The sequence below is a fragment of the Nicotiana sylvestris genome, chromosome 12 (genome assembly GCF_000393655.2).
Source record: "Nicotiana sylvestris chromosome 12, ASM39365v2, whole genome shotgun sequence".
NCBI lineage: Eukaryota > Viridiplantae > Streptophyta > Magnoliopsida > Solanales > Solanaceae > Nicotiana > Nicotiana sylvestris.
This window is the reverse complement of record NC_091068.1, coordinates 13,782,030-13,794,533: the sequence shown is the minus strand read 5'-3', so window position 1 is coordinate 13,794,533 and position 12,504 is coordinate 13,782,030. Positions and strand designations below refer to the sequence as shown.

The 12,504-nt window shown below is 32.0% G+C and overlaps 1 long non-coding RNA gene across 1 annotated transcript; it reads right to left on the bottom strand.

Moving 5' to 3' along the window:
- Window positions 1–6,853: 6,853 nt before the first annotated feature.
- On the bottom strand, window positions 6,854–8,568 carry LOC104221114 (uncharacterized). Its single transcript, XR_709647.2, has 2 exons — window positions 8,247–8,568; window positions 6,854–7,298 (listed from the first exon to the last, which is right to left on the bottom strand). It is a non-coding gene; the product is annotated as an uncharacterized lncRNA (long non-coding RNA).
- Between the last annotated feature and the right edge of the window lie 3,936 nt (window positions 8,569–12,504).

Genomic DNA, 12,504 nt, shown 5'->3' with positions numbered 1-12,504 from the left:
TAGCTAGGATTAATGGGCTACGAGCTGAAATTGAAAGAGAAACCCTGAGCATTTATACACATGAAAACAATAGACACTAGAGTGTAACGCTTAATCTCAGTGGTTGATTCTTGCTAAAGTGCCTTAAAATTGTATGTTTGCCACTGACTTGAATACTCAGAAGAGAGTGTCTTAATAAGCCAATCTGGAATGAGTCATATGCTAGGTGTATGGGAGTTTTACTGTATTCCATGATTCACATTTGATGCCTAGAACTTGCCCTGTGTGTTTGTAAAGAGGAATAGTAGTTTCATTCAGTCTTAGAAGTGATATAGGCATTTCTTTGTTGAGTCAAACATATAAAGTAAACCCACCTAACTGAATTACATCTTAGTTAACCCCGTTGAGCTTATAAGCCTGTTTCTTTGGCAACCACATTGCGAACCTTACCCAATTATTTGGATAGCCTTCTGTTTGAACCCGTTACCTCCCATAAGCACTTGAATGGTATTGACATTATGCAAAAGCAAAAGCGTGGGGTGGTGGTTTGGTTTTTGAGTAGAACCGTTGAAATAGAGAAAAGGTACAGTGTCTGGAAAAGTAAAAGAATAAGCAGCACAAAAAAATGAGTAAATGTAGTAATCGATAAGTGGTGGTTTGTTATAATTGCACCTAATGGATGGGGTTGTTGTAAATAAAAAAGTGGTGGAGTGTTTGGTTGACATAAGTATATTTTTGAAGGTTAATGTAATTGTATTAAAAGTACTTAGGGAGGTTAGTCACTATATCCAAATATATCCTACCCGTCCCTTAGCCTACATTACAACCAAGTGAAGTCCTATTGATCTTAGACTGAGTGGGCTTGATTAGTAGAGTAGTATACTACGGGCAAGCCTATGGTGCATCTTTGTGGCATGTGAATGTTCTTTTTGAAAGTGAGCAAATTTTGTCTATCTAAGTTCCTAATTGTTATAATTATCTTTATATGTGGAACTACTCTCTTGTGTGATTTGAGGGCATGTGGTTCATGAAGGAAAGGCAAGTCTTGATTTCTGTGTAGAGTAGTTTGAGAAAGTATGAATATTGCACGGCACGTGAGAGTCGACTTTTGGGGCGAAGATTGTTCACTACTAGGCGTAACTTATGTGATTTGTTCTTGGTGTGATGCATTAGGGAATAATGCTTAGTGAAGGGCCTCTATAGAGTGTGGGTTGCTCGAGGACTAGCAATGATTTAAGTGTGGGGTGTTGATAATATGCTAGATTTATGTAATTTGGCGATTGTTTATGCCCCAACTTGATTATGTTTCACTGCTAGAATATAGTTAAATGATGTTAAATTGGATCTAATTGTGAATTTCACACGTTGCAGGAGTGCGTAGCATGTATGAGGACTTAACACTACGATTGGAACTAAATTGAAGCAAGAAAAGCCCCTAGGAGCTGAGTACGTGGGAAGACGAAAGAAAGAAGTGATGAAATGAAGACCTGGACTAGCGCGGCCACTAGCGCGACCGCGCTAAGCCCAGATGGTCGAGGCAAAATGATAGGGCATATGCGTGGCCATTAGCGCGACTGCGCTAGCCCAATTCCGAAAAAGTAAATTTCAGGGGTAAGATTGGAAATTCGGGGGCAAATCCACTTAACCTATAGAAGGTCTAGCTCGCTCAAAGGAGGATCTATCAAGGTTTTCATAGCTTAGTTCAAGGCAAGAAGAGGCAAGAGGCAAGGAGGATAATTCAGCATCGAGTTCTTCCTTTCTTCCTTTTGTTTTTACGATTTGTGATGAAATTGAATGTTGTTATGATGAACCCTAGTATGAGTAGCTAAATATTTAGTCTAAGGTTTTGATGGAACCTATTGAAGGATGAACTTCTTGTTATGTTAATATAGTTTGCCTGATTTAATCTCTATTTGTTTAACTATGTGCTTGTTGTAGTTAATTGACAGAATCCTCAATTAGCTGTGCCTATTTAGTGTGCATAACTCGGGAGAGAGTGCATATTTAGGTAATTGTTGAACAATATCACTCCTAAAGTATATGAGGGATCAATAACTGCGGGTTTAAAGGCGGGATTAGGGATAATGAAGCCTTGGATGCAATCTAAAGTGAGTTGTAATAAACAAAGCCAGCTAGCGTATCTCGGGAGAGTGCGTCTAGTAAATTATCGTGATTACTCGGGAGAGATTTACGGTAATAGGAGTGCTCATGATTGATAGAGATGATTTGGTGATTCTATGTGAAGCATAACCGAAAGGGATTCCATCAATAGGGGAAATCATAACCTTAGAACCTTCTCTTAATTGTTTACAAATCAATCATATTTAGTTTTCAGTTGCTTAGTTACATTCATTTGTAGTTAGTAGAAATACCCTCAATTGTTATTTACAATGTTTGGGAAGTTGATTCCGTGAAATTTAGTAAGCCTAACGAGAAGTAATTGATAGGTTAATTCCTTGTGGGTTCGACTCTAGGCTAAATACTCAGATTATATTTGCAACGTCCGCGTGTCCTTTTTATAAGGCATAGTTGGGCGTGATCATATAACCATAAGATGACAAATGTAAATTTTTATGACAAAGCTCCAAAAAAGTTGGAGTTTTAAAATTCTTTATAACAGAAAACGAAAATATAAAATTAAAAAAAAACTACCCATTCACAGTTTAAATTTATTTGATAAAATTAAGTAAATAAACAATACTCGAAAATATTATTGATAGATTTAAATATAAAAATACTTCTGAGAAAGTCATTGGATAAATCCAAGTTAAATCTATATATAATAAAAAGAGAAGCAAAGCCACCATATTAAGGTAAGTGACATAACCATAAGATGACAAATGTAATTTTTAGGACGAAGCTCCAAAAAAGTTGGAGTTTTAAAATTATTTATAATAAAAATGAAAATAAAAAAAAATTACTTATTCACACTTTAAATTTATTTGATAAATTCAAGTAAATAAATAATACTCGAAAATATTATTGATAAATTTAAGTTTAAAAATACTTATGAAAAAGTCATAAGATAAATCCAAGTTAAATTTCAAGAGTAATGCAAAATTATATTCATTGTATTATATTAAACTGATACTTTATTAAAATTCATATGACAATTTAATAATATTAAGTAATGGATAATACAATTAGATAAGCAAGGAATAAAAAAGAAATAAAATATAAATTTATGAAAAATATAAAAATACAAGACTAATAATTAGAATTATGATGAGAAAAGTCGAATACATACACGTAACTAGAATCATAGTAAGAAAATAGTTATAAAGAATGAATATTAACAAAAAATGAATTTCAACCGATAGCGTAAAGATATATATACTAATTAAATTTTTAATATGGGAAATAATAATTAATAAATAGAACTCATAATTTCATGATAAAAAATAAAAAAAATATAAAATATTATTAGGATATTGTACATAAGATATGCATATTATATATAAAACACAAATTAATAATTATTATATTATTGGTAGGTTTTTTATAAAAATAATAAAATGATGATCTCTTTATGCGGTTGATGAATTCAAATTTATAATTTAGTAAAAAAATATTACATTATTTAAATTTTCATTAAACTACAAATGAGAAAAATAATCAGATATTACCGTACAAATAATGTATGAAAAGAGCAAGGGACATCGATGGCTTACCTGAAATAACAGCAAGGGACAACCAATGATCCCATCAGAAGTGCAATTGATTAATGGCAAAATACCTTATCAACCCCCTAAATTTGACAGAGATTATTAGTTACAACCTTAAACTATTTATGGTCTTAATTACCCCTCTCAACTTGGCCTTTTGAGATCCATTACCTCTTGGACGCTTATGTGGTAAATAGTGTGGGTGCACTCGCCTGCCACGTGAATTTTTTTTTTGTATATGTGGTATTTTTTTGAAAAATAAAATATATTTTTACCTTTATAAGTATGTTACTTTTTTAGATAATTTTTATCGAATACAATTTATAACAAAATTTGGATAGAACTACATTATTTATGCTAATTTTTTTTTAGCTAAAAATAATAAAGTTTTAGTTAATCTTTTTTTTTGAATTTGACCTGAAACTAAAGATTTATACAATTAAAATAAATAGTCAAGGCATTTAGAAAGTTATAATTATAATACATAGTCTGAAATTATTTATTTTGGCTATAATATTTTACTTGAAAAGAGTGTATCCATAGAGTAAGTTATTTCTTGCAATTGTACACTCTTTTTATTTCTTCTTTTGATGCAATAACTATTTGTTTCAACTGTATATTTTTACTTTTTTCAGGTAAAATCTATAGAAAATATATTTTTAGAGCACCATAATTTAGATCTATATAGAAAATAATAGCCAAAATAATTAGTTTCAAATTATATATTTTTATAATTTTTTTAGATGCTTTGACTATTTATTTCAATTGTATAAATCTTTATTATCAAATCAAATTTAAAAAAAGATTAACTAAAACTTTATTATTTTTAGCCAAATAAAAAAATTTAGCCTAAATAATGTAGTTCTATCCAAGTATTATTATAAATTGTATTCGAAAAAAACTATCTAAAAAAGTAACATACTTTGAAAGGTAAAAATATATTTTATTTTCAAAAAAAAAAATGCCACATATACAAAAAAATCCACGTGGCAGGCGAGCGCACCCACACTCTTTGCCACATCAGCGTCCAAGGAAGTAATGGATCTCAAAATGCCAAGTTGAGGAGGATAATTAAGACCGTGAATAGTTTAAGGCTGCAACTACTAATTCGTGTAAGTTTAGGGGACTAGTAAGGTATTTTGCCTTGACTAATTAGACCTGTAGATCAACTTTTCCGTAAACCACTAACGTTCTTGAATTCTTGAAACGATAATTTAGGAATAGGAAGCTATACAACATAAACGTAGCGTTCCTGGTGTAATTAGCTATACGTAGGTTCGCCAGAATGCAACTCTAAAGTCAATTTGACTTTTGATTAGCGTACAATATTTATTTTAACTATACTTGTTTGCCAGAATGCAACCTGCCTATGTTATACCATTGACTAAATAATAATTTTCCAGAGTTCCACCAACCTATATGTCTTATACAGTAGCATCCCAAGGTTTTGCAGTACAAGAAGTTACATATGCTGCTTGTAGTTGTCAAGAAGTTTTAATTTTAAGCTTTCAAAACTCAGGCTCTTATACGTATGTTCTCCATGTAAACTTTTCTTTAGATAGTTCTTTGAATAAGTTTTGAAATAACGCCCTTTCTCACAATTCCTTAGAAAGTGTAATCTCTTTTCCTAAACAAAATAGATAACAATATTGTAGAGAATATTGAAATGAAGATTCTAAGAAATTAGTGTCTGATATATAACCATAGAATCTGTGGTACATTTAGATTTTTCTTTCATTTTGCAGTATAAATTTAAAATTTTACCTATGGTCCACACCAGCCAGTGGTCATATATTCCTGGAATCTTGCCAGCAGCAACATATTCCCTTCTTGCTACAGTTCCTACATCAGTCCAAGAAGACAGTTGTACCTATGTTTACAGAGCAAATACAACACCAATACAAGATTCCTAGCTTCACATTCTACAAAAACAACAGACAACATAAATATCTTAGAGACTAAAATGAGTAACATTTTAATAGTTAGGGCAAAAAGGAAAACTGAAAGGAAAAAACTGTATATGCAGGCCTTTGTGAATGAGAAAAATAATTTATAAACCATAGGATACTGTGTACAAAAAAATATACTTTTTTTTTGTGTGGAAGCACTTCTACATAATGTGCATGTTTCTGCTTTATACCACAGTTAATTGGTATCCTGAAGAATGTAATGGAAAATACGTGAGGAATGAGGACGGACATAAACTGTCAAGCAGCATACCTATTCATTTTTGAATAGCTATCTGAATTCATGCTCTAATGTTACTCCCACATGCAATTCTTTGTTTTCAAGCAATTTACATGAGATAACCAAACAACCAAACTCCTTCGGCAAGAGCAAAGCTAGGAATCAGGAGACCATGTTCATTCATACTTTCAAACAACTGTAGAAAATAAAACTAGTGAATGTCCCTAGGATAAGGCCTAGTGTAGCTCAAATCCCAGGACAGAGCAGCCATACAAGAACTCCCGTTTTATTTTGATGATGATTTTGCAGTTAAATCTGCAGAATGACAACATTAAATGTTTTAAGTTTTTCCATTTTTTTTCCACTCCACAACCTGTATGACCAATTTCAGATAAAATTTTGAAATGTCTATACATCCTCAGATATGAGTCATATGACTCAAGTGTAACAGTTGCCCAAATATATAAAATTGCTGCAATCCCAAGAAAAGAGAGTGCTAGGAAAGCAGGACCTCTTTAACCAATTTTCTCTTAATTCACATTCCATGAGAGATACAATATACCATCAGAAATCAAACATCAAATCTTTATAATTTTGCCACTCAACCCATCAGATTTATATAACAGCGGTTCATTAAATCACAAAAGCTCCATAAAAACTTGGAGGGTGGAAATTGACAATTCAATAAGAAAGAATCATCTCACACGCTTCATCTCAAATCACCAAACATGATTCTTCCCTGTTCACTGAATAAAAATTTGATTTACCAGGAGTTTAAGAAAGAAAGATTTTGGAGCACGTTACTATTAAAGAGTTTCCAACTTTATAAAAGTGGCAATCTTTTAGAAAGGCGTCCTACAAAATGAAACAGTATCACCAGAAATCAAAGAAAATCTTTATAGTTTTTACACTCCATCCATTTGAATAAGTAAGGACGCATCATTAAATCACAGAAAAAATGGTAAAAACTTGGAAGGTGGCCCCTGATAATCTGTTAGATGCTGAAAATTTATGAAAGAAACTGAGAAGAGAAGGAAATTACTATTGGCAATAGATTGTGCAAGAATCTTTAAACACAATTTACAACCGACAAATCTGTCCGTATGGAGTGGACAAAACTCCCGGATACTAATATTTAGACAAACATTCAATGCCCTTAAAGCTAATCCTGACTAGATATTTATAGAATACATATTGTTTAAAATAACTAGAAAACTGTAAAGCCTAATCGGATAGTAAGTTGGAATATTTGGTAACTGCTGGAGAGAATTAATGAGGCACTTTCCTCCTAATGCAGTTTCTTCATGCTGGAGAGAAGTTGGACTTGGCCGAAGCTGCACAAATCTTATTTCCTCTTTCATGTTTTCTTCCAAAATAAGTCTTCAAAGGTGGGATTGTATCATAATCCAATTAGAAAGAATTACCTCACACGCTCCTTCATCTCAAATCACCAAATATCATTCTCCCCTGTTTCATTTCATGTAACCATGACCGAACAGGAATTTTAATAAAGATTAGACGTTTAGAACATGTTACGACTAAAGAGTTCCAAATAAATGTAAGTGTCAATCTTTTTGAAGGAATCATACAAAATGAAACAATATCACCAGAAATCATAATTAAATCTTTATAGTTTTTACACTTCATCTATCTGATATGCGCGGCATCATTAAATCACAGAAAACATGGTAAATACTTGGAAGGTTGCCATTGATAATCCAATGAGAAAGAACCATCACACTTTATCTCAAATCACCAAATATTATTCTCCCTGGTTTCCTTTCATATAACTGTGATCAACCAGGAATACTAATAAAGAAAAGACTTTGCAAACATGTTATGACTTTTCAAACATTTTACGACTAAAGTGTTCTCAAATCTATTAAAAATGTCAATCTTTATCAGAACCACTCAAATAAAATGAAACAGATTGGATAAACTATATCTTTAAGTGCATTCCAAAATCGGAAATCTGTTGTTCATCAATGGCATCAAAATTGTCAAATCTCACTTTCAGCAATCACTACTCAAGTACCAGTGTACCACTACCTCCTACATCCTAGAGAACTATATAAAATATTCAAGTTCTGTATAGTGACAGAGTAAAACTTATTTTTACAATCAGATCACTTATTAGGTAATTACATGTTAATCAATCAATAAGCATTAATAGATAATCTAATAAAAGTAGTAACTATCTTGTCCTCAGTCTAAATAAATTTTTATACTCGTGTATATAACTTAAATCGATAAAATATACATAAAAGCAAGATCTAGCGGTCGAATTACACAGTCACCAATCTACAAAGTCAGATCCAGGCAAATCAAATCTGAAGTACTAAGAAGAAGAAAACACACACACACACAAAAAAAAAAAAGTAACAATTGGAATCAAACTGAACAGTTTAATTAAACCTGAGGTGAAACAACTGCCGAAATATTAGATCGATCCTGAACAAAGCTGACTTAGCTTAAATCAATCCAAAATATATGCAATTCACAGCAGTCTCCAATTCAGTTGATGCAAGGCGGGACAAATTTCGCCGCAAAACAAAAAATGTTGATAACTTCGTACATCTAATCTCCATTTAATAACAATCACCGCCGTTGTGATTGCCGCCGCCGCCACCGGCGAATTAGTCCCGACCTGCACCAAGCGAATTAGAGACAGCCGCAATAAATGGAAATACGAGACTAGAGAGAACTGTGTATATGCAGAGTAGGGAGAAAGATGATATTTATAGCTGAAACTAACGAATAGGATGATGACACGTGGAGCAGATAGATGCTTCTGCAAAATTTTGGAAAAATCGAGAGGGTTTTAAAAGCGTGACTGTAATGTGAATATATTGACTTTACATTTGGTGTGACTAACGGGGGGTAGTTGTCACATGTGACGCGTGATCTGCGACTGCAACGTGTATGGATATTCAAAATTCAGGAAAAAATTAACTTTATAAGTCAAAAAAAAAATTTGAACCCAAGACAACACGGTGGCAATAAAACTACCGCAACTCCCAAACGCATCATACCATTTCTTTCAATGCATATAAATAACTTACATTTATATTTAATATTTGATTCTTAAAAAAATAATATATAGCTACACAAATGTAAGTGATTTGCTTGGATAACAAAATTTGATTTTTCTTTTAAATTTTATTTTCAGTCAAATAGTTACGCATAAATTGAGACACAAGGAATATTTCTTTTTGTTGGTTTGGTATAGTAAATAACTATAATTATAGTAGCGAGACTATATTTTTTCTTTATGGTATAAACGAAAATAAATGCATCTTTGAATATTATAAATTGAAAAATCCTTAAAGAGATCTGTTTAGATTTTCCAGCTTAACTTGAGAAGAGTTAGTTGCACTTTCAAAACATGTTGAAAATGAAAATAATAAAGAATGACTTTAAGTTTCATATATTGATCGCTTAAAAATATTTACTCAACCAAATCACATGTATATGATAATTATGAATACATATCTATTATAAGGGTCACTTGATAGCCTGATAAAATGGTAAGTAACATATTATCACAAATTAAAAATATTTAATCGTGTAATTTTTTTTAAATTACCTGTGCATATAGCTTAAACTGCCTCGATACTAACTTTTACGAAGCCGCTAATCTTCTTATAAATTTCATTCCTAAAAAATCCGGTAATCGTAAACTGCTTTGGTTTATCTAGTCTTGATAAATGAAAGGCATTCGCTCTTATTTCACACAGTCAAAGATAAGGGTCGTCTCCTCAAAGTCTCTACCTGATCGAAGAGACCAAACCTTGGGAAGACATCACCTATGCTAGAAGGCTTTGTGCTCGGCTTGATGCTATCTAGATATCTATTAAAAAAGTAAGGATTTTCTACTTCTTTTAGCGTCTAAACAAAAGCTTCTTCAAATTAGATTCTCTGTCCCAATTAAGAAAGTAAAACAAAGATATAGAAAGCAATTGACAGTGAAACTCTTTCGTTTAGTCAAATCACATATTCATGGATGGGTAATTTTAATAATGTCGTCCAGACACAAAATCATGTATCCCCAAAAATGGATGGGTAATTTTAATAATGTCGTCCAGACTACAACACAATATCATGTATCCCCATAAATGGAAAGTTGTTACTTTAAGAAACTGCAATTATTTAAACAATGGCTGTTTTAAATCATATAGTATGAGATTAATGTTCTTTCTTCTTTGGAGAAAATGATAAATCTAGCTTCAAATTAGGGGAACAGATAAATGTATATATGGTGTTGAACTTCAATGAATAGATTGGACATTGCTAGCCCTTCATTTAGAATTATTAATAATAAAAAAGTCATAACAATTCCTTCTTTTTCATGGTACGTAGAAACATTCTTAATAGAATCTAATAAGTTGCTTTTTCTCTCTCCTCTTTTTTTTTTATTTAAGATGAAAATTTATCAAGAACGTAGAAACGATAGGAGAAACTGTTGGCCGATTTAGTATGAATAGTACATGAACGATAGCTGGAATCACGATCATTGTTAGAATTCGCGGCTTCCCCAAAATTATGCTATCTGAGATCTTTAGGAAAGAGGATCAAATTGGTCTTGCGACATGGTTGCATTTATCATCTACTTCTGAGACCCTAGACGATTGAAACCCCCCCGGCGGGGTAGCCCTAATATGGTTAGAACCAATTGTGCTAGGGTAACAAAACTTACACTTACTCACATTGGTGTATCCTGCCATGTCCGGACAACGAATTCATTCTTATAATCGAAAAAGTAAATTCCACGTTAACATGAATTTGTAAAGTGAATTAACGCACCCTATACTTTTATTCCGGCAGATATTCATATACCCAAAAAGAAGCATATCCATGTCTCGACTAATCAAAATATATTCGCCATGCATTATCTTACTTCATCTTTCATCAACTACCTAGAAAACACTTTCTTCTATTTTCATATTTTCCACAATTTTACTTAAAATTCAATGGAGCCATCATCAATTAACAAAATTTAAATTCTTTAAACTTAATATAAACCTTAATTTATTTTGGATCGAATTCGAATATATAAAACTAAGAAAAATTAATGGAGTTTCTTTCACTTTACCCAATTTTCCTCTATGTGGGGGCTGGGGATTGAAATTTAACACCCTACAATAATTCTCGTGTTGGTTGTCTTATCAGAAGATGTAATAATTTCTTTGATAAAAGCTAAGATATGGGTGGGTATATAGCAATACCTAACAATCTTCTAGAGTTTATTTCCTATGTGTATTAATTTGATAGGTGCATATAGGATGTGGAAAAACAAAGGATACAAACAACCCACAAACAACGGACAAAAAGAAGAAAAAGAACAGAAAAAGTTTTAATTCATAAAGATGCTTCAAGGAACTCTTATGATTATTAAAGGGTTTAACTACTATTTTCTCGGTTTTAATTTAGATGACATAGTTACTCGACAGAGAGTTTAAGAAAAAAATAATTTGAAACTTGTGGTCTCAAAAGCTTAAGGAATAAAAGCTTTGTGGGATCATAACATTTATGTGGTTATAAAAGCTTCTCATTAAGGGTAAAATGCGTAAAATAAAGAATTTAAAATTTAACTATTTTCAACTGTGGAAATATATTATTCCTTTTGGAATGAATTCATAGGAAAGTGTGTCATCTGAATTAATTGATAATTCAAGAAAATAAAATTATAACATTATATATTGAATCATCCAAGAAATATTTACATGTAATGCAGATTAAGTTGCTAAATTAAACTTGAACTCGATGTATAAAATGTAATTAACACAAAATCGAAAATCTATGGGTCATTGCTTGTGTTGTAACTTTTTTTTGGGCTTCTCATTTGGTGTTTGGTATTTTTATATTGGGGCCCGACTAAATTTAGATTCGCGATGAAAAATTTTACATTGCTTCCAACTAAAGCGACTTTATATCCGGGCTCAAACCTAGGACGTCTGATTAATTATGAGTAATTACTTATCACTTCACTACAACTCGTGTTGGTGCTTGCGCTGTATCTTCTTGACTTGTGATGCCAAAAAAGTGTCTCCCAAAATAAAAGTTCTAGAAGAATAAAAGGCACAACCGAACAAATATATTGATCGACTAATGAGGAATTTTTAGAAACCACTATTGTTTAGTGGTTATTAACTTCCTATAGCTACCATATACATAATTACTTCCGATAGTTAATATTTAGTTGTTACGTGACTATATTCGTTGTATTCGCGCTACTGTACTCATGAATACAGTAGCAAAATTCGCCTAAATAATAGGGTAGTCCAACTGTGCGATTGTATTCGCACTACTATATTCATGAATATAGTAGCAGAATTTGCTAAAAGATAAGGAAATCCAGTTGTTTAATAACGGAAAGAGGATCAATGAGTGTGTATCTCTCCTAATTTAACTCAACAAAATCAATTCTACATAAATTTCGCTGTTACACGATTGTATTCGATGTATTCGCGCTACTGTATTCATGAATACAATAGCAGAATTCGCCTAAAAAATATGGGAGTCCAGTTGTGCGACTGTATTGGTTGAACTCGCGCTACTGTATTCATGAATACAGTAGCAGAATTCGCCTAAAAATAGGGAAGTCCAGTTGTTTAATAACGGAAATTCAATTAGCGTGCTCCTAATTTAACTCAATAAAATTAATTCTACAAAA